Raw genomic sequence first — 26,843 nt, forward strand, 5'->3', positions numbered from 1 at the left:
CATGGTGTATGATTCTTTTAATTTGCTCTTGAATTTGGTTTGCTAATATTTTGTGGAGAATTTTTGCATTTGTATTCATCAGGAATATTGCTTTTTAGTTTTCTTCTAGTGTCTTTATCTGGTTTTGGTATCAGCGTAACACTGGCCTTGTAAAATGAATTTGGGAATGTTCCTTCCTTTTCAGTTTTTTGGAATAGTTTGAAAAGGATTGATGTTTTTCTTTAAGTGTTTGGTAGAATTTACCAGTGAAACCATCTGGTCCTTGGCTTTTCTTTGTCAGGAGGTGTTTGTTTACTGATTCAGTCTTCTTACTCCTTATTGATGTGTTCATATTTTCTATTTCTTTATGATTCAGTCTTGGTAAGTTGTATGTTTCTAGGAATTTATCCCATTTCTTCTATATTATCCAATGTGTTGGCATAGAAGTGTTCATAGTTGTCTCTAATGGCCCTATGTGTTTCTGTGATATCAGTTGGAATGCCTTTTCTTTCCTTTCTGATTTTATTTGAGCTTTCTCACTTTTTTTAAGTTAGTCTAGCTAAAAGTTTGTCAATTTTGTTTATCTTTTCAAAAAACCAGGTCTTAGTTTTGTTGATCTTTTCTATTGTTTTACTAATCTCTATCATTTATTTTTGCTCTGGTCTTTGTTATTGCCTTCCTTCTGCTAACTTTGGCTTTGTTTTTTTCTTCTTTTTCTAGTTCCTTGAGATGTAAAGTTAGGTTGTCTGTCTATTTGAGATCTTTCCTTTTTCTTAAGATTGATGTTTATTGCTATAAGTTTCCCTCTTAGAACTTTTGCAGCATCTCGTAGGTTTTGGTATGTTATTACATTTTCATTTGTTTCAAGATATTTTTTGATTTCTCCTTTGACCTGCTGGTGTTGTGGAGTGTGTTGTTTAATTTCCACCTCGTGTAAATTTTCTGGTGCTTGTCCTGTTACTGATTTCTAGTTTTATACCATTATGTTCAGAAAAGATACTTGGTATGATTTTAGTCATCTTAAATTTGCTAAGACTTTTTTGTGGCCTATCATATCATCTGTGTTGGAGAATGTTCCATGTGTTCTTGAGAAGAAGATGTATTATGCAGCTGTTTGATGGAATGTTCTGTGTATATCTCTTAGGTCTGTTTGGTCTAAAGTATGGCTCAAATCCACTGTTTCCTTGTTAATTTTCTGTCTCTATGATCTGTCCATTGTTGAAAGCGGGGTATTGAAGTCCCCTACTAATACTGTATTTTTGTTTGTTTCTCCTTTTAGATCTGTTAGTATTTGCTTCATATGTTTAGGTGCTCTGACATTCGGTCCCTATATATTTACAATTGTTTTGTCTGCTTGATGAATTGACCCCTTAGTCATTATGTAATGGCCTTCTTGGTCTCTTGTTACCTGTTTTGGCTTAGTCTACTTGTCAGATATTAGTATAGCCACACCCTCTCTCTTTTGGTTTCCACTTGGATGGAATAGCTTTTCCCGTCCCGTCACTTTGAGCCTATGTGTGTCCTTAAAAGTGAGATGAGTCTCTTGTGGGCAGCATATTGTGGGGTCTTTTCTTTCCTCTTTTTTTAAAATTTGTTCAGCTGCTTTGTGCCTTCTCTGGAGAATTCAGTCTATTTATATTTAGAGTAATTTTTGATAGGTAAGGACTTACTAATGCCATCTGATTAATTCTTTTCTGGCTGTTTTGTAGTTACGTTTCTTTCTGTCTTGCTTCCTTCCTCTATGAATTGCTGATTTTCCATAGTGGTATGCTCTAATTTCCTTCTCTTTATCTTTTGTGGACCTACTATTGGATTTTTTTTGTGGTTGGCCTGAGGCTTACATAAAACATCTTATAGATATAACAGTCTATTTTCTGCTGATAACTTCAATCACATACAAAAAACTCCACCCTTTTACTCCCTCCTTTTTATGTTTTTAATGTTACAGTTTACCTATTTTTATATTGTGTGTGCTCATTAACAACTTTAGTAGCTATAGTTATTTTTAATACTCTGGTTTAAACTTTATAGTTAAGTGATTAACACCACTATATTATCGTATGAGTAGTCTGAATTTGACCATTGTGTTGTATGTTTCCATATGTTTTCATGTTACTATTAGCATCCTTTAATTTCAGCTTGAAAAACTTCTTTAAGCGTTTCTTGTAAAGCAGGTCTAGTGGTGATAAATTCCTTCAGCTTTTGTTTGGGAAGGTATTTATTTCTCCTTCATTTCTGAAGGGTAACTTTGCTGGATAGAGTATGCTTGGTTGGCAGTGTTTTTCTTTCAGCACTTTGACCGTATCATCCCACAGTCTCTGGCCTATAAGTTTTGATCTGAGAAATCTGCTCATACTCTAATAGGGGTTCCTTTTTAGGTTATAATCTTATTTTCTCTTACTCCTTTTAGGATTCTCTCTTTGTCTTTGATTTTTGATAGTTTTATCATAGTTTGTCTTGGAGAAGATCATTTTGGGATCACATTATGGTGTAATCTGTTAGCTTCATGAACTTAGATGTCCAGGTCTTTCCCCAGGTTTGGGAAGTTCTCAGCCTTTATTTCTTTAAATAAGTTTTCTGTTCCTTTCCTTCTCTCTTCTTCTGGAACTTCAGTAATTTTCACATTGTTTCTTTTGATCGTGTCCCATAGATCACACAGGCTTTCCTCACTCTGTTTTTATTCTTTATTTTTATCCCTCTCTAACTGGATAATTACAAAGTTCCTATCTTCTGATTCATAGATTCTTTCTTCTGTTTGGTCCATTCTGCTGTGATGTTTCCTGTTGCATTGTTCATTTTATTCATTGAATTTCTGTTTGGTTCTTTTTTATTATTTCTATCTCTTTGTTAATTTCTCATTTTGTTCATGTATGGTTTTCCCACTTTTGTTGAAGTATCTTTCTGTGTTTTCTTGCAGCTCATCAAGTTTCCTTAAAACAGCTATTTTGAATTCTTTACTGGGTAAATCATGGACCTCCATGTCTTTGAGTTTGGTTGTGCTCTTCTGGTGATGTCTTGTTTCCTTGATTTTTAATGTTCTTTATAGTTTTGTGTTGCTGTCTTTGGATTTGTAGTAGTCACTCCAATCTTTACTAACTGCCTTCAGTGGAGAAATATATTTTTCAGTTCTGCTAGAGATTTTGAGGCTTTCTCAGACCTTGTATGGATATACCTGCTCAGTGCCTCTTTCCCTGTCTTGTTGCAGAATTCTTAAGTTTGTATGTCTTTTGATTCTGTCATGTACCAGGCTGGCCGCTAGTAGTCTCTCTTTTGTTTTCCTGAAGATGGCGCTACTGCTTAAGTCTGTGGTTTCTCACCCTGCTGCAGACCCTGGCCTGCTTTCTACCTGTGCTCCCTGGCTGTCTGTCAAAGTTCACTCTTGCCGTAGCTCTTGGGAATGTGTGCAGGGAGCTAGGTGCAGAGTGGGGGTGTATATAGGTGAGGCAAGTGGGGCACTTGGGGGATCTGTGGGTGATGCTTTCCCTCATAGGCGGGCTTCCTGATGGAGTCCATAACACAGTCAGCAGAGATCACTTCTCTTTAATGCCCTACGAGAATTTTATCTGCTGCTCTCCTGATTTCCTTCCTCCCCCAGTCTTGGAGCTTCCAATTTTGGTACTTTGTATGTGTGAGGGAGAAACTAGTTTCTTTGGCAGCATCTTACACAGCTGCAAAAGCCAGGGGCTCACCTGCTCTCCCTTTCCCCTACAAGAGAATTCATGGGCTGGGAAGATCTCTCTTAGTCCTAAGCTTTGCTGCCTTGGGGGAGGGGTGATGTGGGTAAAGTCAAGCTGTTCCTGTTACCCATTTCAGTGCATCCAAACTCGAATTTTTTTTTTTGCTGCAGCACAGTGTTGGAACTTCTTTTCTGGAAACGTGGACTTCCACATAGGTCATCTCATCTGTGGGTGATGCCCAAGTCATTGTTCTCCAGGGGCTCCTGGACTATGGCTGAGAGGGGCTGTACTAGTTCACAAGCTACTGCAGGATCTACAGCCAGTACTGAGGTCTGTCTGCCTATTACCCAATACACAGGTGGGCGAGACCCCTCCTGGGTCCCTTGGCGTATAGTGCTGGATCCCACAGAGGTACTTTTGTTCTTGGATGGGTGCTGAATTTTTGTTGTTGAGGGGAGGAGGGATAAAAATGGGAGATACCTTATGCTGGGATGATGCTGATGTCACTCTTATTTCCTTTTTGAAACCTCACCATCCTTGGCTTTTGTGACTTGACCTTTACATGGCTTTATACCAGAATGATGGATATCATAGATTTTTAGAATACCGCTATCTCCTCTACTTTTATTTGCTGTTGATTTTAATCATCATTTTTCCTTGGCCTTTAATTGAAGCCTGTGACACTCTATATAATTTGGTTTGATCTTTCTCTCTTTCTCCATCATTTACTTTCTCATTCTCTTTTCCTTATTTTACTGTTTGGTAGTGTTATAGAGTGGAATTAGAATGAGAAAATCAGATAGCGTAAATTCTAGCCCCGTTGTTTATCTTGGCAAATTATCCATTTAGACGACAATTTCCTTTTTTTATAAACTAAGTATAATTCCTCATTGTGGGGTTGTTTTGAAAGATTAAATGAAATAAAATGCTAACTTCATGAAATGTTCAGCATTTCGTATAAGTTAGTTCTAGAAAAGAAAATGTGGCTTCTTTGATATAAACTCTGCTCTTGGACAAGTCACTTAACCTTTTGAAGCATCAGTTTGCTCAGATGTGAAGGGAGAGCAGTGAACAAGATCAGGATTTCTGTATCTGTGGAAAATAGGAAAAATTTCCCATTGGCCCTCTGAAATTATATACAGCATTTTTCATTTATGTCATAAATGAATTTTTCTGGTGTGCACATCTGAAATGTTTATTAGATTTTTGAAAAGTTAAAAACTATTGGATTAAACGTTTGCTTAGATCCCTTCTATATGTTAAGATTATATGAAATATGGTAATAGAGTGATTTCTGGTAGTTTCTATATATATCAAAGGTAATTTAATGTCTTAGAGGTTGCCTTTTAGTAATAGTTCTGTTCTGAATTGATTAAAATGTCCTTATCATAAAGAAACTTAACTAATATTAATTATCAACAATTTGAGTTCTATGATCCATGGAGAATAACTAAAACCAATTGTGGCCAAGCTATTTAAGTTCTTTTTATTTGACTTGGAAAAAGCAGTTAGATTTACACTTGCCTTGTCTTTTGCCTGTTTCAAATATGTAATCTACAAATTAAAACAAGCTGTTTTTGTACATTCTGTAATTTTCAAAGTACTTCATAGGTGCTATATCTGCACTAACTCATGATAGATGAGAAAACTTAGAGAAGTCATAATTTGTGTGAGTACCAGCATTAGCACTGGTCTCTGGTGTTCAAGGTATATATTAACAGAACAGAAACAACATATTTCATAATCTAAATAGGAATTGGTGAGGGAAATAGGGTGTTATTTTCCTGTTTTCTGTATCCCTTTTCCTTGTAAAGCAGGGTTAGCCCTATGTTATTTCTCTACATAGATTACAGTCTTTTTGTTTTTGCGTTTTCACAAGATTTCATCATGTTGTGCTAAGTAGATGATCTCGGGAGCTTTCTATGTTGTTTTACTTATTTATTACTCAAATCTAAACTTCTTCAATGTCAGGACTTCCTAGTCTTTTATGTCTGTGTGATCATAATAATAGCAAAAGCCCAAAGTAGATCGGTCTTTTATGTTTTTTAACTATTTGTCTGGCTGTTGATTTCTTAAGTATGTTGTAAATGTTTTTCACATTTTGTTTTTTTAATTATCTTAAATAGAAATAATATTAATAAAGTAAGCAGTAGAAAATAAATATATTTGAGGGTCATCTCCCTAAAACATGGCACGTGTTCCTGAACAAAGGGCCAAGTTACTGACATTTCTCTAAAACGTGATCTGTCGTTCCTTTTTTACCTACATTTGTTGATGAATACTACATGTCAGTCACCATGCTGGATTTTGGAGGTAGAGTGGTAAATAAGGCAGCCGCTTTCCCTGATATATCCTAGAGCTCATAGCCCAGTGGGAGATTCAGACAGGAAAACAGGCAATTATAATGTAGTGTAAGAAATGCATAAGCTGGGGACTGTTGAGTGCTTTGGTGTTATGTTAGCACATTGGGGTAAGCTGAAAACTGAGGAGATACACATAGGAAATAACCTAAGGAAGAGAAGAGTGTTGTACGCAGAGGAAATAACGCTGGTAAAGACCCAGACCTATGAAAAAGCACAGCAAATGCAAGGTTCTCAAAGTAATTCAGTATGACTAAGCTTAGAATGCACAGGGTGGGAGAGTGGCAGGGGTTGAGGCTGGAGTGGAAGCCAGAGTCCAATCCTAAAGGACCTCTTAAGCTGTGTGAAAGAATCTAGACTTGATCCTGAAATCAGTGGGAAGAATTGGAGGGTTTTGTCTTGGAGGTGAGGCGATGAGGTTTCTATTTAGAAGGCGTGCTCTGGCTGTGCTGTGGAGAATGGCTTAGGTGGGGATGCAAGGTTGGAAGAAGGGTAAGAGTCTATTCAAGAGGCTACTGCAGAAAATCACTGTGAGAGGTACTGATAATTCAACATCGGATGTAGCAGTGAGAATGAAGAAAAATAGCTGGATTTTCGAACTAGTTAGGAGCCAGACTAGACAGTCCTTGGTAATTGATTGTGTGTGGGGTGAAGGAGAAGGAGACAAGGACGCTGTCTACATTTCTTGGTAAAAGGGGAATTCTGTTTTTCCCTTTTATGGGAAATAGGAGAAGGAAGAGATTTTGGAAGGGAGATAACATGTTCCCTTTTAAGAATATGTGAGATGCCGGTGTGAAATCTGGACTGAGATGTTTGACAGGCAGTAGAATGTGTGGATATGGACCTTCGATCTGGGCTGACGATAAAATGGATTTGGAAATCATTAGCCTAAATGGGAATTGAATTTGTGGTGGGGGTTAAAAATCACCCAGCCAGGGGCAGGCCAATGGCACAGCCGTTAAGTGCGCAGTTCTGCTTCGGCGGCCCGGGGTTCCCGGTTCAGATCCCAGGTGCAGACATGGCATCTTGCTTGGCACACGATGCTGTGGTAGGCGTCCCACATATAAAGTAGAGGAAGATGGGCACAGATGTTAGCTCAGGGCCAGTTTTCCCCAGCAAAAAGAGGAGGATTGGCAGCAGATGTTAGCTCAGGGCTAATCTTCGTCAAAAAAAAAAAAAAATCACCCAGCCAGAGTATATACAGTGAGAATAGAAGAACTAATGCAAGCCCTCAGGGATACTAATATTTCAGTGTCCTACAGAAGGCAAGCTTGCAAAAGAGACTAAGACTGCCCTGCCAGAGAGCTAGAGAGAAACCCAGCCGATTTTGGATGTCGAAGGAGAATGTTTCAAGGAGAAGTCAGCAGTGACAAATGGTTACTACTGAGAGGCAAATAAAAACTTTAAAGAGTCTCTTGGATTTAGTGAGAACAGTTTAACTACAGTGTTAGGGTGGAAACTAAAATGTAGTAGGTTAATGAATGAGTGCGCCATGAGGAGTGGAGACAACCAGCACTTCTTATCAAGCAGTTTTGCTGTGAATGGGTGAAGAGTTAAGTGTTTGGTAGCTGGAGGAGAAGAGGTTGAAATGAAGAGAGAAACGAACTCATACACAACCACGTGGCTGAGAAGGTAAGAGGCAGAATGGGAATCAGAGAACAGTGGGTGGAATTAACCTTACACAGGAATGTGCTAGTCCTTAGGGCTGTGCACAGATACAGTACTGTCTTGTGCCGCATGATGATGTTTTGGTCAATGACACACCACATATACGATGGTGGTCCCATAAGATCAGTACCTTGTAGCCTAGGTGTGTAGTAGGCTGTACCATCTAGGTTTGCATAAGTACACCCTGATGTTCGCACACTGACAAAATCGCCTAATGACACATTTCTCAGAACATATCACTGTCGTTAAGTAACACATGACTGTATTGGTTTTCTTTCACATACATGATAGATTGCACTTTCCATCTCTTGTGAACTCAGGCGTGGCCACATAACTTAGTTTGGCCAGTGAAATGTAAGCAGATGTGTCATGTGTCAGTTGTAGGCAGGAGCTCAAAGTGTCATTGCGTGCTTCACCATATTCTCTTGTTCCTGTCATGGTGACTGAATGTTTGACATAGTGGATGCTCTATCAGACTGGGTCCGTCAGTGACTAGGATGAGCACAGTTTTGTCAGCCCTTAATATGGAGAAGTATATGTTAATTTTTTTAACTGCTGAGATTTGGAGCTGTTAGAGCACTGCAATCGAACGTATGTGGATTGTTACAAGGAGCATTGCTCTCTCTTAGGTGTCGATGGGAGCAGTGGATAAAAGAAGGGGGTGCAGATAAATTTATTTGTTGGTCGAGGCTTGTATTTTCTCTATGAAGCGGAAGGTAAGCTGGAAGAATAGAAGGAGGAATACACTGGTAGGACTGGCAGGTTTAGGGCAGTATGCAACCTGAAATAGCTAGAATAGGTAATAGGTAGTTTATCTAGAATTACTTATTTTAAATAGCTAGAATAGGTCATTTTACTCAGAAAACAAGGAGACATTGTTAAATCACGGGAGGGGCCATTTAAGTTTGGAAATCATATGTCTAATGTAATCCTTATTTGAGTTTTCTTTTTCCCTCTAGTTGAGCTCAGAAGGAGACCAGTAGGGGCAGGCCGTGTGGATAGCTGGATTGATTCATGGTTGTTTCAGGTAGGTGAGATAGAAAGACCGGAGAGGAGAGTGGAAGGTACGCTGTGGAGTGAATGACATGGAAAATAAAGACCGTTAGCTGCTGATAGGGGAAGGAAGAAAGGTCCCAGTGAGACTGGAGGATAGGTAAGTTGTGGAGGGAACAAGAGTGAGAGAATTGGGTGAATGGGTTTTTGTCCTGTGTAGCTTAGATCAATTTATCTGTTCTGACATGTAACAGTACCGGATGCGACTCTGGTGGTGGGTAGCTGAAGTGGAGTAGAGGTTTGTTATTGGAAATGATGCAGATTAGGAAAGGCTAGGGTGGAAGATGTGTTGTGTGAGCTTTATTCAGTACTCAGTGATGGGAGGATGAGGATTAGTGACTAAGCAAGGGAGAGAATGTTATGTTTTGAAGGCATGATTCCTAAAGGAGCAGTTTGTGTGTGAGGATACAGAGCTAAGAGCGTACTGACTCTACCCTTGTTCCTGAGTCAAAGTTAAGGAGAAGAATGAATAGTTTCCATTTTAGTACCTCTGGGGGTTCTAGCAAAGAGATTAAGAAAACATCCATTACAGATATAGAAGATGTAAGGAATTAGTTGTGACTTTGAAAATTTTACATAAGCTTTTTTCTTGATTAGGTGACAATATCGCAGTCTTAAAGTGAGAAATTGTTAGGCAGTTAACGGTAACCTTCATTTCTCCCATATCTTACTTCCAAGGTCTCAAACCAATTTCCTGATGTTACGACATTTTTATGAATCAGATAAACTTTTTCATATTTGCAGTATTTCATAGATGTATGCAATTGCTTCTGTTTAAATGATCTTGTATAAATTTGGCTACGTTTGATCTTTTACAAATTGCAGCCTTTTATTCAGCAGTATCAATTCTAACTTATAGACTGTTTCAGTGTGGATTATTTTATTAGATATAAGCCCATATGAATTAATAATAATTCATAGTTCTCTGATTAAAAAATATCAGTAATGTATGGTTTCTGAATATAAATGATCAAAACCATTAACAAATAGAGGTGAGAGTCAATTTTTAAGTAAGCTTTCATACTTGAGAAAGAAATGGAAAAACAGCAGCCATAACAATTAGGCAGGAGTCTCTTGCTTCAGAGATTTTGGCGATAAAAACTCTTTTCAGTATTCTCTTAAACCAGGCGTGTCATTACAGAATTTCCGTGTGAGGTTAAGTACTGCAGTGATTACCAACTACTGTTGTCTTACAGTTTTCTTCCGAGATGTTATCATTTCTAGATTGTATATAAAATGTCCTGTTCTAAAATAATCTTATCTCTTAGAAAGTGTCATGTAGCTAAAAATAGGACTGCTTTGTAATTTATATTTCCATCACTCTTATCTCCTCCTCTTAAGATGAATAATCCACTATGAACATTAAGAAATAGGATATAAATAAAAGGTGATTTGTGAGTATATTAGTTTTCTATTGATGCATAACAAATTACTGCAAATTTAGTGACTTAAGATAACACCCATTTTTTGTCTTATGGTTTCCACAGGTCAGAAGTCTGGGTATGGCATAGCTAGGTTCTCTGTTCAGGGTCTCACAAGGCTGAAATTAAGGTATGGGTGGGCTCCATTCGCATCTGGATCCCTGGGTCCTCTTCTCGGCTCATTCAGTTTCTTGGTAGAATTCAGTTCCTGGCAGTTGTAGGACTGAGTTCCTTGTTTTCTTGCTGGCTATTCTCTCAGCTCTTTGAGGCCACCCTCAAGTCCTAGCCATGTGGCCTCCTCCATAGGCAGTTTTACCAATGGGTGTTTGCTTTCTTCCAGGCCAGTAGGATGCCTCTCTGACACTTCACCTTCTTTGACAAAACTCACCTGATTAGGTCAGGTCCACCCAGTGTAATCTCTCTTTTGAGTAACTGCTTAGGGACTTTGTGTCTGTAAATCTTTGCCATGTAAGGTAGCATAACTATGGGGGTGCTGTTCAATCACATTTAGAAGTCTTGTCTATACTTCTGGGGAGGGAATTAAATAAGAGTATGGGTCTTCGGGGATTATTTTATTATTCCGCCTACTAAAGTCGACGAGCTTGCACTTTTAGAGTTTTATATGGTGGCTTATAAAATCAACATAAACAGGTATGGTAGTCAATGTATAGGACAACATTATTTAATATAAGACATTTAGCAATGGCTATAAAATTAAAGTGATGATAACGTGTATCAGTCAGGGTTTGGGCAGAGAAGCAGGACCACAAGAAGATGAACATACATGTATGTATATATGTGTGTATGTATCTGGATTCGTTCCAGGGTTTTGACCTCATGCCGCGGTGGGAGCCGGTTAAGGAGACTGTTTCTGTGTTTGCTGCTGGAGCTTGGAGACCAGGGGCAGTTGGGAAGGGAGGATGGCTATAAGGTGGGAAGAACAAGAACAAGCTGAGACCTATGAGGATGGGCGAAGCCATCCTCAGAGTGATTTTAGAGCTTATATTTTGGAAATTGCATAGTACTAAGAAAATAGTTATTCACACAAATAAGTAGTTGGAAATGATAAGAATTATTTTAAACAGCTCACTCATCTTGCAGGCTCAGGATACCAATTAAACTTATAAAGAAGTTTGGAAGAGTAATAGACATTTTCTTTTTCACAAGTGAAACTGACAAAATTAAAAGGAAATTTTCAGTTTGTCTAATACTTAATTATTTAGAGGAATATATTTTAAAAATAAATTTTCTTACATTCAGAGTTTTATAGAAATGTTTAGCTCTCCCTGCCCCATTATAGGATAAACCACTGTTCTTCTATCAAATATTTATTTGCATTTTCAAAATAGAAAAATTATTTTGAATATTAAATTTAGATATTTTTCATTTTTATGGCTGATACTTTATGAACCCTGCATTTCTAAATTAAGCTTATTAATATTATGGAGAATATTAGGAAGATAGCTAAGTTGGGACAACCATATTTTTGAGTTAACATTTCTCTATCAGCTAAAATAAAACAAAATAAAAAAGTGAGTTCTTCTCTCATTTGAAATATTCAAACAAGCACCTTACTTTCATTCAGCTACTGACAGACTGGTATTATAAAAAAGTAAATTATGGAATCCATTGTCTCCATTCTTATTACCCAGTCTGAATAGTGTAGAATTTAAAGATAATGCCTTAATAAAATTCAGAATTTATATGGTATTATTCTATACTGTGTTGAAAGATACATACGTTTTTTTAATAGCCACTTTTGTTTGTGCATTTACAGTGACAGCTTGAACATATTTGTCAACAGCTTTTAAAGAGCTGCTTTTCATGTTGCTTTCCTGCTGTGGCTTTCATATTTTTATCAGATTTTATTATATATTTTTCTAAATTCTTTGCTGTGCCACAGCTGTTTACCATATTAGAATTTTCTTTTTCGTAGACACAAGCTAGACTGCGTTTCCCAGCCACCTCTACATTTATTTAGGGCCACGTCACAAAATTCTGGACAATAGTATGTGAGTGGAAGTGATTTGTGTAATCTCTAGCCTGGCCCATAAAGATCTCCCCTGGGCTTGTGCTGGATTGTTTGGAGGGCTCGTCTGCATTGTATCACAAGCTTGCCCATGGGGGTCTTTGTTAGTGTGCCCCTGAGATTTAGAAGGTAGAGAAGAAGAGAAGCCACTGTTCTTCAGAAATGGTTGAGGCAGATTCTTGGGCAGATAGAAGGTTTGAATCATCCTTCAGGAAAGTCCAGGAGAACCACTGTGTTAATTTCTTATTGTTGCTGTAACAAATGATCGCAAATTTACTGGCTTAAAACAACGTAAGTTTATTATCTTATAATTCTGGATATCAGAAGTCCAAAATTTGTCTCACTGGTGTCACTAAAGTCAAGATGTCTACAAGGCTGGTTCCTTCTGGAAGCTCTGAAGGGAAAATCCATCTGCTTGTCTTTTTCAACTTCCAGAGGTTGCCTGCATTCTTCATGATTCCTTACTTGCGTGACTCCAACCTCTTGCTTCCATCCTCACATCTGATTCTGATCCTCTTGACTGCCTCTTATAAAGACCCGTCTGGTTATATTGGGCCCACTTGGCTAACATAGGATAATCTCCCCATTTTAAGATCCTTAATCACATCTGCCATGTAAGGTAACATGTACCAAGTTTCTGGGAATTAGTACATGGGCGTCTTTTGGGTGGTGGGGGTGGGGCATTTTTTACCCTACCACAGCTGCCCACTTAGCTGTTGCAGACCAAGGTAGTTGCTGGAAGCCTTTAAGAAGTCTAAGAGTCCCAGGTGAGCTCTTGAGAATCACCCGTTTGGTGTTGCACACCAAGATTGTCTGTAGCTGCTTTCCTTACCTTAGTTTTTCCTGTACTTCCCAACCGTCTTCTAAGCTTCTTCTCATTATCTAATTAAATACCTAAATTAAATACTCTAATTCAATACCTTCATATTGGGAATACATGGAATGATTTCTCCTTTTTCCTGGCTGGTAGAAAGCTCTTTTGGCCATGTAAAGAGTGACCAGGAAAGCCATGTGCTGCAGATGGCGGAGCAGCTATCAGCCCAAGTGTCGGTGACTGCTTGTGACTCCCTGCTGTTCCGGATTCTGCTCAGGACTGTTCCATGGACACAAGTTGCTAGAAGTTTGGGCTCTATTTGATACTATAGTAGTACAGTCTAGGTTACTCTTACTAACAGAAATGTTCGTTGAAAACTAAATGCTAAAACAAATCTCATCTCGTTCTGTGTATTTAAACACACCTGATTTGGGTAGTACATTTTCCTTGTATTTACATCTATGAGTATATTGTACAAACAGACTCATAACATTTGTGTCCATCATTTGTTAAAAAATCGCAGTCTCAGCCTCTGAACTAGCTCATTGGTGTGCATTCTCAGTTTGTTCTCAGTCTGGACTACATTATCAGATGATGGTACTGTTTGCATATTTAGGATAATGTGCTCATATAATATACTTTTTGCAGTGTCTAGACTAAAGCATAGAATTCAGTAGCTGTTCGTTAATAGGATACCCCTCTGTCATGTGGGCTGCAGCCGTCTGATTGCTAGGATATTTTCATCATCAAATATAAAATGGTTCTGGAGCCCAGAAGCAAATCTTAGCGGCTAGTGTTTTGAGGAACACAGCTTTAAAACCATAGTATCATTTCATTTATTCTTAGTAGGATTTTTTTTTTTTTGAGGAAGATTAGCCCTGAGCTAACATCTGCTGCCAATCCTCCTCTTTTTGCTGAGGAAGACTGGCCCTGAGCTAACATCCATGCCCATCTTCCTCTACTTTATATGTGGGACGCCTGCCACAGCATGGCTTGACAAGCTGTGTATCCGGTCTGTACCTGGGGTCTGAACCGGCGAACCCTGGGCCTCCGAAGGGGAATGTGTGAACTTAACTGCTGCACCACCGGGCCAGCCTCAGGATTATTTTTAACAGTTGGTATTTTTATCATTTTTAAGATGAGAGAACCAAAGTTCAAAGATTTTTGTCCCACAGTGACGCAGCTGGTAAGGGAAGGAGCTGAGCCTCAAACAGCAGCAGTCTTCTAACTCTAAGTTCACTACTGTTTCCATCAGGTATGCCTCAGAGTAGACAACATACTTGTTTACTTTGCCTCACAGGAGACACGTATTCCTAAAAGTTGTTACATGCATGTATTTTGTTTTAATGTGTATTGTGGTCTCTATTAGTCTTCACTTAGCACTGGCTACCAGGAGGGGCTTTTATTGAATGTGCTCTTGGCTAAGACAGTGGGGTGGCCAGTTGGGAATCTGTAAAAAAGGTTCTAGTCATTGCTCTTCTTTTAACTGTCATCTTGGTTAAGCCACTCTGTCTTTCTGGGTCGTAAGACTTTTGTCAGTTAAAAAAAATCGGAGTTGAGCTAGATCAAAGATGGCTTTCAACTCTCCCATCTTATCATTCCCTTTCATGAAAGAACTGAAAAGTCCTCCAGGGCACTAAGGGAAGCTTTATTTTCAAAAGAAAATATTAACTTGAAAAATTAATATTTTAATTTAATATTAAGTAATATTTTTTCAATTTAAATATTTTCCAACTTATTGTTTCTTTCGTTACCCACCATTGATCATTGTCACTCTCCAGGCACATCTTTTAATTCTTCTGTCAAATATTAGCATAATGTCCTTTAGGGGCTGGCCCAGTGATATAGTGGTTGGGTTCATGTGCTCCGCTTGGGCGGCCCAGGGTTCACAGGTTCGGATCCTGGGTGCAGACCTATACACTGCTCAGCACGCCATGCTGTAGAGGTGTCCCACGTACAAAATAGAGGAAAATTGGCACAGATGTTAGCTCAGGGACAATCATCCTCACCAAAAAAAATAATACTACTAATATAAAGTCCTTTATATTATTCATCTTCAAGTCTCCCATAGAACTTAGTCAGTATCTTGCCCAAATTAGGTGCTTTCTTAAGTATTTGTTTAATACTTAAAATAGTAGCAAACATTTCTTAAGTACACAAGGTCCCCCTCAGCTGAAATTAAATAGTATTTGGAAAGAGGCTAGGTTGTGAATCTAGTTAAAATGATGAACAGTCTTTCATAGAAGTGAAAACAAACTTTGGAATTATTTATATAAAATTAAATCAAAATATGAAAACTCATTCAGTTGATCATATGCTTAAAATTTAACTTTTAATTGCAAGTAGTCATGATTTGTTTTAATGAACGAAATGAGTAAGTGCTGATTTTTTTGGTGTGATTTTTCTAAGTAAATTTACATAGTGGCGTGATGGGACATTTTCAGTTAATGCTTGACTTTTGGAGCATGATTCTGGAGGTCATTTTCACAAAAATATTTCAGGTTTACTAATTTTCTCAGGGGCATCTCACAATTCTTTGATATTCATATCCTTCTTTTTTGAAGTACCTAATGTCATCGTCTTTGTTGGTTTTCTCTTGTTGTATGTTAATTGTTTTAATTCTGACAGACCCTCATTTGTCAGTGTGAGTTTTGCATATGATTTAGGTAGTTATCCTGCATCATTTTTAAAAAATCAATGTGATGAAATCCTTTGCCATTTTTAAGTGCAGTTAAGTGTGAGAATGACCAAGCAATAGTGTGACGTGGTGTGTTGGGATAGATGCTAGTGTTAAATGAGGGTGGATGTCTGCATAGGGACTACTTTTATGAGTGGTTGGTTCAGTAGTGAATATAGCGGAAATAGCTTTTGCCTTTCTATGCAACTTTGTATTTTTTGTGTGCACATGTTGAATACTTGGATGAGGAGGATCTCCTGTGGCCAGTGCAGGACTGAGAACTGCTGTGAAGTTGCTGAGATAAATGGCTTGTTTGGGTTGCCTGTAAGGAAGGACTCGTTAAATAAAGTGTGATACCTATTATTTTTGTCCTCTGTATGCCTCCCCTCCTTCATCTTAACAACTCCTTCCTTATGACCACATAGTTAAGTGTATTACCAGGCTAGGCTGGTTATCCTACTCATCCCACTTGTCATATTTGGCACAGGGCTGGGCACGTGATTTAGAGCCGTTCACTGGGATTTTTCTCAATGGAACTGGCAGCTAGGTAGGTTACCTTGCTAATTGGCACATGAAATTGGAAGGATGTGATTTTAGGTTGCCTGTCACTTCTGGCGTGCAAAACTGTAATGTACAGAATTAAGCAGATAAACAAAGGAGATTTTTCACTGATTCAATAAATATTTGAGCAACAACTCTATGCCAGTCTTTGTTCTAGATGCCACCAATACAGAAATAAACAAAACGTAAAAATTGTTGCTGTCCTGGAGCTTCTATGGCTAGAGGGAGTACTGAAACTACCAGTCAAGTTCTTGGATCCACTCATCCCTGAAAACAGATTTATCTCCATCCTTCCTGTTATATGTACTTATACGGTCCCTTTTTGGTCAACCTAGATTGAATTAGGCTTATGCCATTTTTTTTTTTCAGGGAAGAGTTTGCCCTGAGCTAACATCTGTTGCCAATCTTCCTCTTTTATTTTTTCCTCCCCAGACCCAGTGCATGGTTGTATATCCTGGTTGTAAGTCCTTCTAGTTCACCTCTGTGAGCTGCTGCTGCAGCTTGGCAACTGACAGATGTGGCATGGTTCTGCCATGATGGATCTGCCTGATGGTTAACCTCTGGACCATCAGGGCTGGCTCGGGCTTATGTCATTTTTAATTAAAGGCATTTTGAAAGCCATTTATAATTTCTTTCAGCTTTCAGCTTTATTAAGAGGATAATATAGATTTAAAAATATATAAATAAATTCAAATTGGCGAATTTAAGTAAAACTTTGTCATATATTTTTAATTTTTTTTCAATTTTTGGTAAATGGAGATTACCTTGTCCTTTATTTTTTTCTCATATTTCATTCCAGGCCTTAACCTCATGGTTTTCTGGTAAAGCCCTTTGATTGACTACTTTCTTTAGTCATTCAGGAAGAGGTTACTATTGTTTACTAAATATTTCCAAGTAGAACTGCTTTAGACTTGATAGTTTTTTGGTAAATTATTTTTGAAGCATATTGTATGATTATGTATTGAATGAACAGACTTTGAGAAGTCATTATAAAAATTCAATTCCCTTTATTACTATTATATATGATTAAGAATATGTGAAACAGAGGATGGCCTGTGGCATAGTGTTTAAGCTCACTTGCTCTGCTTCAGTGCCCTGGGGTTTGTGAGTTCGGATACCTCCTGTGCACCTACACACCACTCAGCAAGCCGTGCTGTGGCGGTGACCCACAAACAAAATAGAGGAAGATTGGCACAGATGTTAGCTCAGGGATAATCTTCCTCACCAAAAAAGAAAAAAAAAACCCAACAAAAGTTTATTTGTACTCTTACAATTAATGTGTTGAAATACTTTTGTCCTAGAGGCTTCTGAATTTGGTATAACAAGTACTATAAGATAGATAAGCAACTTAATTCTTTTAGTCACTCATTTGTCATAGTGTTCTACCTTCATTTGCATATAATTTTTTTGCTACCTGCTGGAAAACATGGGCAATTTATTTTCATACAAAATATATACTCCTTAAGTTTAGACTAATTGGGGTGAGAATCAGAGGAGATTTCACCATGTGAATTTGAGATACCAAATTGTAGCATAATGATAATGAAACTACATTATACATACACATGAAGTTTATTTAACCCACCTCAGAATACGTGTGTAATATATCCTGACATTGAGACCAGGGCCAAAATAATAGCTTATGGCCAGAGGGGCCAGATGTTTAGAAGTAGGGTGACCATGTAACTTATTGTCCAAATCAGGACACTTGGGAGTGAAAAAAGGTGCAGTTAAGAATTTTGGTGAGATAACAGGAGTGAACTGGGCTGACCCTGGGCTGGCTGGGAGATATGGCCCCCTTAGTTAGAAGTAGGAGAGAAAGGTTTTAAAATGGATGCAGAGCTAGTGTTTAGTACGTTTTTGTTGATTGATTAGAATGATTTTATAGGAATCATGATAGAAAATTTCTCTTTCTCTCTGTTGCGCTCCTGTGTATGATTTGCTATCTGCTTAGGGGTTTCTCTGTGGTGCTCTGGGTGCTTTAGTGCTGATTAATTCTCGAATTTTTAAACTCAGCTTTTAAAATTTTACCATACTCTCTCTGTCTTTTCATCAGTTAGCAACTCATTTTCATTAAAAATAGAAGTTTATTTGCATCCATGTGTTTATAAATAATGAAATTTGGATTATACACTTAAAACATTGGTAGACAATTTTTCTCAAAAGAGCTCGTAGATATAAAAAAGGCACCCACATTATTGTTACTCATTTATTGTTTATAGCTTGTCTATAACCTTGTAAATTCTTGGTAACTTTCTCAGAGTAGTGAAACTCTGATTTTGCACAACGTATATCTTCCCTGTAATTTATTTCATAAAACACTTTAGCATAGCTTTATGTTTTAATCTTTATGCATATGTTTTAGTCTTTTCCTCCTATTGAAACAATATTTTATACACACACACATAACACACACACACACACATACAGATGGAGTGCTGAAGCATATTATTGAATGTTAACTGATCTTCTTAATGCTGCTTGATGGAATTGTTTAAAAGATTGTATTCTTGTATTCTTTGGTTTGGAATATGTTATAAGTATATTTATAGCATATGAACCTGCATAAATTCAAATATAGACTTATGATTTTGCCCCTCCTTTGTTAGTCTAAAGAAAGCTCAGACTTTTCATTGAGCAGCAACTGTTAGTAGTTTTGAGCTTAGAAGAAGAAATTTGGAAATTATTTTAAGAACATGTAACTTTAGATTTTATTTATTTATTTATTTATTTATTTATTTATTTTTTTAGTTGAGGAAGATTAGCCCTGAGCTAACTGCTGCCAATCCTCCTCTTTTTGCTGAGGAAGACTGGCCCTGAGCTAACATCCATGCCCATCTTCCTCTAGTTTATATGTGGGACGCCTGCCTCAGCATGGCTTGATGAGCAGTGCCACGTCTGCACCTGGGATCTGAACTGGCGGACCCCAGGCTGCCGAAGCGGAACGTGCGAACTTAACCACTGTGCTATCAGGCCGGCCCCAAAAGGAGATACTGTTAATGATTACCGCATGGCAATTGTAATAAACTAGACTGTTCCAAGCATCTCTAATGCAAAACGCATGAATGATGTTGTTTCTTAAGAATAGCATAAGTGGTATATTTTCATTTAGATATTTTTAAAAAGAAAATTTTCCATCTCACTCAGTGGATCCTAGAGTTAATAGTCAAAATAATATTTTGTTTGATGTTAATCATACTAGAGCAGTTTGCTTCTGCATAGTCTTTTGAGGTAGAAAGCATGTTTTGACCTCTCTAATTTTCATTTGATTAGGTTTTATAGTATGTCTCTTTAGTTGTTATTTGATGAGTTTTCATCCTTCTTTAATTCTTCAAACATGTCTTTTTTAGTTCTTTGAATATGTTTATAATAGCTACTTTGAAGCCTTTGTCTGTTAAGTCTAATATCTGGACCCGCTCAGAGGTGGTTTTTCTTTCATCTGCTTTTTTTTCTGTACCAGAGTCATACTTTTCTGTTTCTCTGCATGTCATTTTGTTATTTCTATGCATGTTTTTTGTTGAAAACGGGATATTAGATAAGATACTTCAGCAACTCTGGATTCTGACCACCTCCCTTACCCCCAGTTTATTGTTGTTCCTTTTACTTTTTGTTTGTTTAGTGGCTTGCCTGGATTAATTCTGCTGAGTCTATTTCCCTTGCAGTGTTCAGCCTCAGATTTTAAAGTTTAGCTTTTTTGCTCCTTGTTTTTGTTTTTAAGCCTGGTTTTCTAGGAATTGCCAGTGATAGGTTAGAGGTTGTGATTAAGAAGTCTTGTATCCTCTGCCAGTGGATCTCTGTGTGGTTTGAGGAATGTTTTCAAAGTTCAGGGAATTTTCATGCCTGCTCTGCCTTTAGCCAGGGATGAGCAGCTTGCAACCACTTTTTCTGGTTGTTCCCGAGTGTGTGCAGTGTAGTATCCACGCAGCTTTCCAGACCACTAGGCTGAGTGTAATCTTAGCAGGGCTCTTTTTGGCTGTCTCTTTTCCTGAATCCCTCTGTTAAATTTATGACCAGTGTATTGTTTTTCTTGCTGCTGCTAGTATGTAACTTTTCCTCTAATTGCTTGCCAATACAATCTCTCTTGTCTTACATAATACCTCAGGCAGTGCTGTGCAGCTGCCAGTTCTCAGGTCTTGCTTTTCTTCCTGACAGAGCCTCTGGTGTAGTGTGTTGGAGCTGGGGAAGGGGGAGACGGTGTCCTGTTTCTCCCTGAGTAACACCTCTGCTCTATGAGTAGGAGTTAGCAGGACCTGGTGGCCCCTCCTGGTGTGGAACCTGCACCTCATGCCCTGTGAACAGGGGCTGGGCAAGGGAAAGGAGCCGCCGCCTCTTCCTTGGACTCATCTGCCTAGAACGGAACTGCTGCAACACAGAGCTGGGCTGGCAACGGGAGCAGTTTCTGACTCAGATGCCGTGAACTTCTGCTGTTTTTACCAAGATTCAGTAGAGTATCTTGAATAAATGCTTCTCACTTTTTCATGCCCTTAGATCAATTTCCAGAGACTTTAATGATTGTTTTTGATAATTTTCACTAGTTTCATTCTGTTTTGCTGAGGAAGAGGGTCTGCCAAACTCCTCTCACAGCCTTTCTGGAAATCCTGAGTCTGGAAAGTCAGGATTTTTCCTTCCTGATCTTTGGTCCACTCATTCTGTAATTCCAGTGGCTTCCAAACTACTGTTAACATAATATCAAAATTCAGCTTTGAGATAGTATGGCACATAGCTAGGATGCGGTTGATGTAGCTGTGAAATCTCTCTCTCCAGTGAACACCAGGGTGGATGTGACAGCCTAGATGGATGTGCCATCCGCTGTCACTGTTCCACGTGTATCTGTATCTCCAAGGTGAATTTTCTCCCAGATAGGGGAGAACAGTTCTTTTGTTGAGAATATGTATACATGGTAGATGTACTGCCCCGCTAAAATGGCCCAACTAAAATTGGTAGTGCCTATTAAAATTATTATGAATTTTTAATGAATGGCATAATAATATTTAAAAAAATTTAAGATAGGAAAAGTAACATCATAATCTGTACCCTCTCACAGTTGCTCCTTTTCTGCATATTATTTCTTGAGTTTAAGACATGTACAGTTGACATGTTGAAATTAGGGTTTTTACCTGTTGTTGAAATTAAATATAATAGCATTTGAAAGAGAATCAAGATTATTCTACTTTCTCAGGACTGATTTGACAATTTGTGGTTTTCTGTGGTTTCATATCATATGAATTGTTTTTTTCTGTTTCTATAAAAAATGCCACTGGAGCCTGGCCCCGTGGCTGAGTGGTTAAGTTTGCGCTCTCAGCATCAGTGGCCCAGGGTTTCACTGGTTCAGATCCTGGGCACGGACACAGTGCCGCTCATCAAGCCATGCTGAGGTGGCAACCCACATGCTACAACTAGAAGGATCTGCAACTGGAATCTACAACTATGTACTGGGGGGCTTTGGGAAGAAGAATAAGAAGAAAAAAAAATGAAGAAGATTGGAAAACAGATGTTAGCTCAGGTACCAGTCTTTGGGAAAAAAAATTTCTTTGAGAATTAAAAAAAAAATGCCACTGGAATTTTGATAAGCATTGTATTGAATCCGTGGATCACTTTCTGTGGTATGGACATTTTAACACTCTTCTAATCCATGAACATGAGATGTCTTTTCATTTGTTTGTCTTTAATTTCTTTCTTCAGTGTTTTGTAATTTTTTTATATGTCTTTCACCTCCTTAGTTAAATTTATTCATAAATATTGTTTTTTTGGTGCTATTGTAAATGGGATTGTTTTCCTAATTTCCTTTTCAAATGGTCAACAGTATAGAAATGCATACTGTTGCAGGAAATGTAAAATGGTGCAGCCACTGGAAAAGAGTATGGAGATTCCTCAAAAAATTAGATATGACTACCATATGATCCAGCAATCTCACTTTTGGGTAGTTATCCAAAACAATTGAAATCAGAATCTCGAAGAGATATCTGTACCCCCATGTTTGTTGCAGCATTAGTCCCATAGCCAAGATTTAGAAACAGCCTAAATGTCTGTCAACATATGAATGGATAAAGAAAATTTGGTATATGCATTCAGCCTTAAAAGAGAAGGAATATGTGACAATATGGATGAACCTGGAGGACGTTATGATAAGTGAAATGCCGGTCACTGGAAGACAAATAGTGCATGATCCCATTTCTGTGAGGCATCTAAAATAGTCACATTCATAGAATGGAAGAGTGAAATGGTAGTTGCTGGGCTTTGTGGGGAGTTACTAATCAATGGGCGTAAAGTTTCAGCAGAAGATGAATACGCTCTGGAGATCTGCTGTGCAACATTGTATCTATAGTCAACAATAACGTTTTGTACACTTAATTTTTTCCAGAGGGTAGTTTAGATCTCATATTAAATGTTCTTACTATAATAAAATAAAATTTTCAAAAATTATGCCCCTCCCTCAAAAATAGATTATTGTAAACACCAATTGCAAAGAATTATGAAGGAAACAAAACCTGTCAGTAATACTGTATTAGGACACATCGTAGGCTATGCTTCCTCACATCTCTGAAATGTGTATTCTGACTTTAATTAGCCAGGAAGCATTAAGTAATGTCAAGTGAATAGGTTAATAGGAATGAACATTTTGATAGGAGGAGGTGTCACTGCTGATGTGGTTTTCCTTTTCCTCTGACCTGCTGTACATTCCATCCCATCCTGGGAAGCTGAAGAGGCAAATTTTTTTCTAGAAAATGCTTTAGAATTTCTCTGTAGCATCTCTTGATTCTAATGATTTTTTGATCCTAATTTGGGTTGTAATTGTTGATTGGGAATAGTGCTGTATAATTTTTGTCAGGTTTTTAAACTTCAACTTTTAGCAATTTGATAATTTAAGAAAGTAAAAATGTTTTAAAAAATTCAATATTAAATAGGTTAACAATTATTAACATTTGCTTATACACACACGTTTCAGATATTGTTCTTTATCACTATAAAGATAATGAGCAGTGGATTGGTTTATTTTATTTATTTGTCAAACAGCTATGTAGTACTTATGTAGTAAGTGACAGACACTATTTTACGCACTTTACAAGTATAAATTTAGTGCTCTGATTTTCCTACTAATTGTGGTTCATTAAACATTTAGTATTTAATCACAATAATTATAGAATTCAGTACTATTTTGGATTCTCTTCTAAGTTGTGTTTTTGTTTAAATAAGTTCACAGTCACTGTGTAATAGAACGAAGAGCAAATAAAACTCATGTTAGATTTGAAAGCTAGAGCTGTGGTGGTCAAGAGTGAAAGCCATGTTACGTGGAGGAATATTGGAAGTAACTTGGCAAGTTTATTTTAGAAAGATAAAGGCTTATAGTTGTTCCCTTTGAATTTTTTAAAATATATCTTCTAGGGTTAAGACTTATTCTTTTTAGGTCCAGTGGATGGATATTACATGGGTAAATATAGGCACTTATAAGGAAGCATTTTGAAATATTATCACTGTTCTGAAATGAAGTTGGCCACCTGGTGAGATAGCAAGCTAATTTTTACCAGAAGTGTTCACCTTTGGTGATCAGCTGTCAGGATGTTGTACATGCCACGTTATGTGGGAGGTTTAATTAAATTACATCTACTCCAATGCCAGTTATATTCTTTAATGAAGGAGATGGTAAGGGATTTAAACAAAAATGGAATTTTTTTGGATTATCTTTCTTGGACAGCTCTTAAGAGGGTGCATTATAAGAAGCATGAATCATTTATATATTCTAAACCAAAAAAACCCCCTCTTATTTGAGAAGAGACTTCTCTTAAATGAGGATACAGTTTTAGGAAGGAAAAATCAGGAAAGAGAAGGGAGGGGAATATCATCTTAGTAAGCAGATGTGCTGAATCAAATCTCAAGACAGATGGTCTAACTAGATTGTTTTCTCTACTAATGGGGCAGTATTTTGCAAGCAAAGGTTGTTAAAAACAGCTACTTATGGGGGCTGGCCTCGTGGTGTAGTGGTTAAGTTAGTGCACTCTGCTTTGGTGGCTTGGGTTTCTTGGGTTCAGATCATGGGTGAGGACCTACACACTAGTCTAGTCATCAAGCTACACTGTGGCAGTGTCCCACATACAAAATAGAGGAAGATTGGCACAGCTGTTAGCTCAGGACCAGTCTTCCTCCTGAAACAAACAAACAAATAAAAACCCCTCAACTTGTGGAAAGTGTGATCAAACACAGTGGCTTAACTGTTTAATATTTTTGTGGGAATTAAAACTATTTAGATGCTTAATTTATCTTAATATAATGTATTTAATATTTCTTTAACATATTCTGAATTGTGAACTTCATATACATATTATTATAGTTTTGAGTAACTAGATAGAGGACAAGTGTATTGATGTGTCAGTGAGTAGTTGTAAAATTGTTACTCTCAGCAAAGCGTTGACTTGAAGGCAGACTGATCAAGGAGGAGAGGAGTGTTTGGTTTCTTTCTTTTTGTATTATATTGTGCAAGTTGGAAAAGATTCCACTTACATATACGAATTGTCTTATAATTCTTTTATTTGTTTTGACTAATTTATTTATTGATCATTAAATGTTTGCTAACACTCTTAAAGGCATTTACAGGTTTCGAGGGAGTTTAAAGGGGAAGAAGTTACATTCCATTCACAGACTCTCTTTCATGAGGGAGGCATTATAAAAACTAACAAATGTAATGTGATAAGTGCTAGGTAGATTCACTTTATGACCTGGTAAGAATGAGTCCATATCTCTTCATGGTAAGAACTGGAAAGGCTTCAGAGTTAGGTAATTCACTGAATTTCGACTTGATTAATAGGAAGAGTTAGACATGTTGATAAAGGCTGTGGGTTGGATATGGAGCTTGTTTGTGTGGGTGTGTGGTGGTGAAGGGAGGTGAGTGGAGAATCCCATGTGGTGAGAAGAGGATTCACAAAGGTCCAACAATCTGAAAGTGTACTGAGTTCAGGGAATTTCCAGTAGTGGGGCCTTTAGCAAGTGCAGGGTTCTGTTGGGATTAACATGAGGTGAGGCTGGACAGGTATAAATGTAAACCAAGCATGAAGGCTCTGAAATGCTATTCAAAGCATTTGCAATTTATCATGTGGGAGATGTGGAGACGTTGAAGGATAATATACAGAAATATAAGACACTGCATATCTGCATTTAGAAAGATAACACACAGGAGTTTAGAGGGGATTGGAGGTTGCTGCTCCCTTAAATACAGACTCAGAGAATAAAGGCCAGTCAAAGCTTTGAAAGTACTAGTTTGGAAGAGATAATGAAAGGATGCTGGTGTTAGGGTGAAAGGAATGGAGAGAAGGGGATAGAGTCAAACATTTTAGGAGGTGGAAGGGCTATTAGGGTGTAAGGGCTGAAGGAGTCCTTAGAATGGGGGCTGTAGAATGGATTCTCCCTTTCTGGTTTAGGCAGCTGATGGATTCACTGGCATCAGGAATACAGGTGTGGGAACTCTTTTAGGGTGTACATGAGTTCAACTTTAGATGCTTGGCATTTGGGGTCCCTGGCAATTTCGTTTACGGTTCAGGAGAGAGCTGTACACTTGGGACCCATAATAGGTGTTACAGATGTGTGAGCTGACAGTTAAAGCCATGAATGTAGATGAGGTCATCCAGAGAATTCATATAGAGTGAAGAGGGCAGATGTCAGAGAAAGCAGAATTCTTAAGAAAACCGGTGAAGAAGGCTGACCAGAAGTAGTGAGGGAGGTGTGAGGAGAGCTGGGGGAGTGTGACGTCCAGAAAGTAGGGAAACATTTTAAGGAGGGAATGAGTAATGGTGTCAAATACTATGTTCAAATAAGATAAAGCCAGAAAAGTGTCCAGCAGATTTGCTAGTTCATTTTTAGTTTGTCAAGAACAGTTTGAGTGGTAAATATGGAGGATTGAATGTTGTGGGTTAAGGAGTGAATTCAAGGTAAAAACAAACGGAGAGATTACCTTTTGAAGAGCAGGGGGGTGGGGAAGTACACAGTTAACTAGAAGTAAGTATGAATTCAAAGGAGGAGTTGTTTTTCTTTTTTCTTTGTGAGAAAGATTGGCTCTGAGCTAACATCTGTTGCCAGTCTTCCTCTATTTTATGTGGAATGCTGCCACAGTGTGGTTTGATGAGCGGTGCTAGGTCCACGCCCTGGATTTGAATCTGTGAACCCCAGACCACCTAAGTGGAGCGTGTAAACTTAACCACTATACCACCAGGCCGGCCCCTTGTTTTTTTTTTTGTTTTTTTTTAATGGGAGACACTAGAACCTGTCTATAGGAAGAACATGAGAAAGAGCCAATAAATAAGCTGAAGATATGAGAGTGAAGAGGCAGAGGGCTAAATAATTGATCAAGGTCCTGGGCTAAATGATTAATCAAGGTCTTGGAATGATTAGGTTCTTGGAACACAAGTAAAGGGGTTATTACCTCAGACCCATGCAGGACAGACACCTCTGGATCAGGAGGACTAGAGGTAATTAGTGTAGATGCAGATAATTTGGGGCGGGAAGTTGAAGAAGCTTATGCATCATGTCTTCACTTTTCTCTGTGAAGTAGGAAGCAAGTCATCTGGGCGCCAAATCTTATATATCATTCAAGGCCAAACACGTCTACTGCTGTGGAG

The 26,843-nt window shown here is 38.0% G+C and overlaps 1 protein-coding gene across 7 annotated transcripts in view; it reads left to right on the forward strand.

Annotated features, from left to right (window-relative positions):
* Positions 1-26,843, forward strand: part of TUSC3 (tumor suppressor candidate 3) — a 214,505-nt gene that overhangs the window by 12,411 nt on the left and 175,251 nt on the right. For 2 of the 7 annotated variants that reach the window (XM_070499800.1, XM_070499803.1), the window contains exon 2: positions 8,644-8,711. The exons of the other annotated variants lie outside the window; for them this stretch is intronic. The gene's annotated coding sequence lies outside the window, so the exon portion shown is untranslated. The remainder of the gene's footprint in view (positions 1-8,643; positions 8,712-26,843) is intronic. 7 annotated transcript variants of the gene reach the window in all.

This window comes from Equus asinus, chromosome 27 (assembly GCF_041296235.1).
Source record: "Equus asinus isolate D_3611 breed Donkey chromosome 27, EquAss-T2T_v2, whole genome shotgun sequence".
NCBI classification, from domain to species: Eukaryota; Metazoa; Chordata; class Mammalia; order Perissodactyla; family Equidae; genus Equus; species Equus asinus.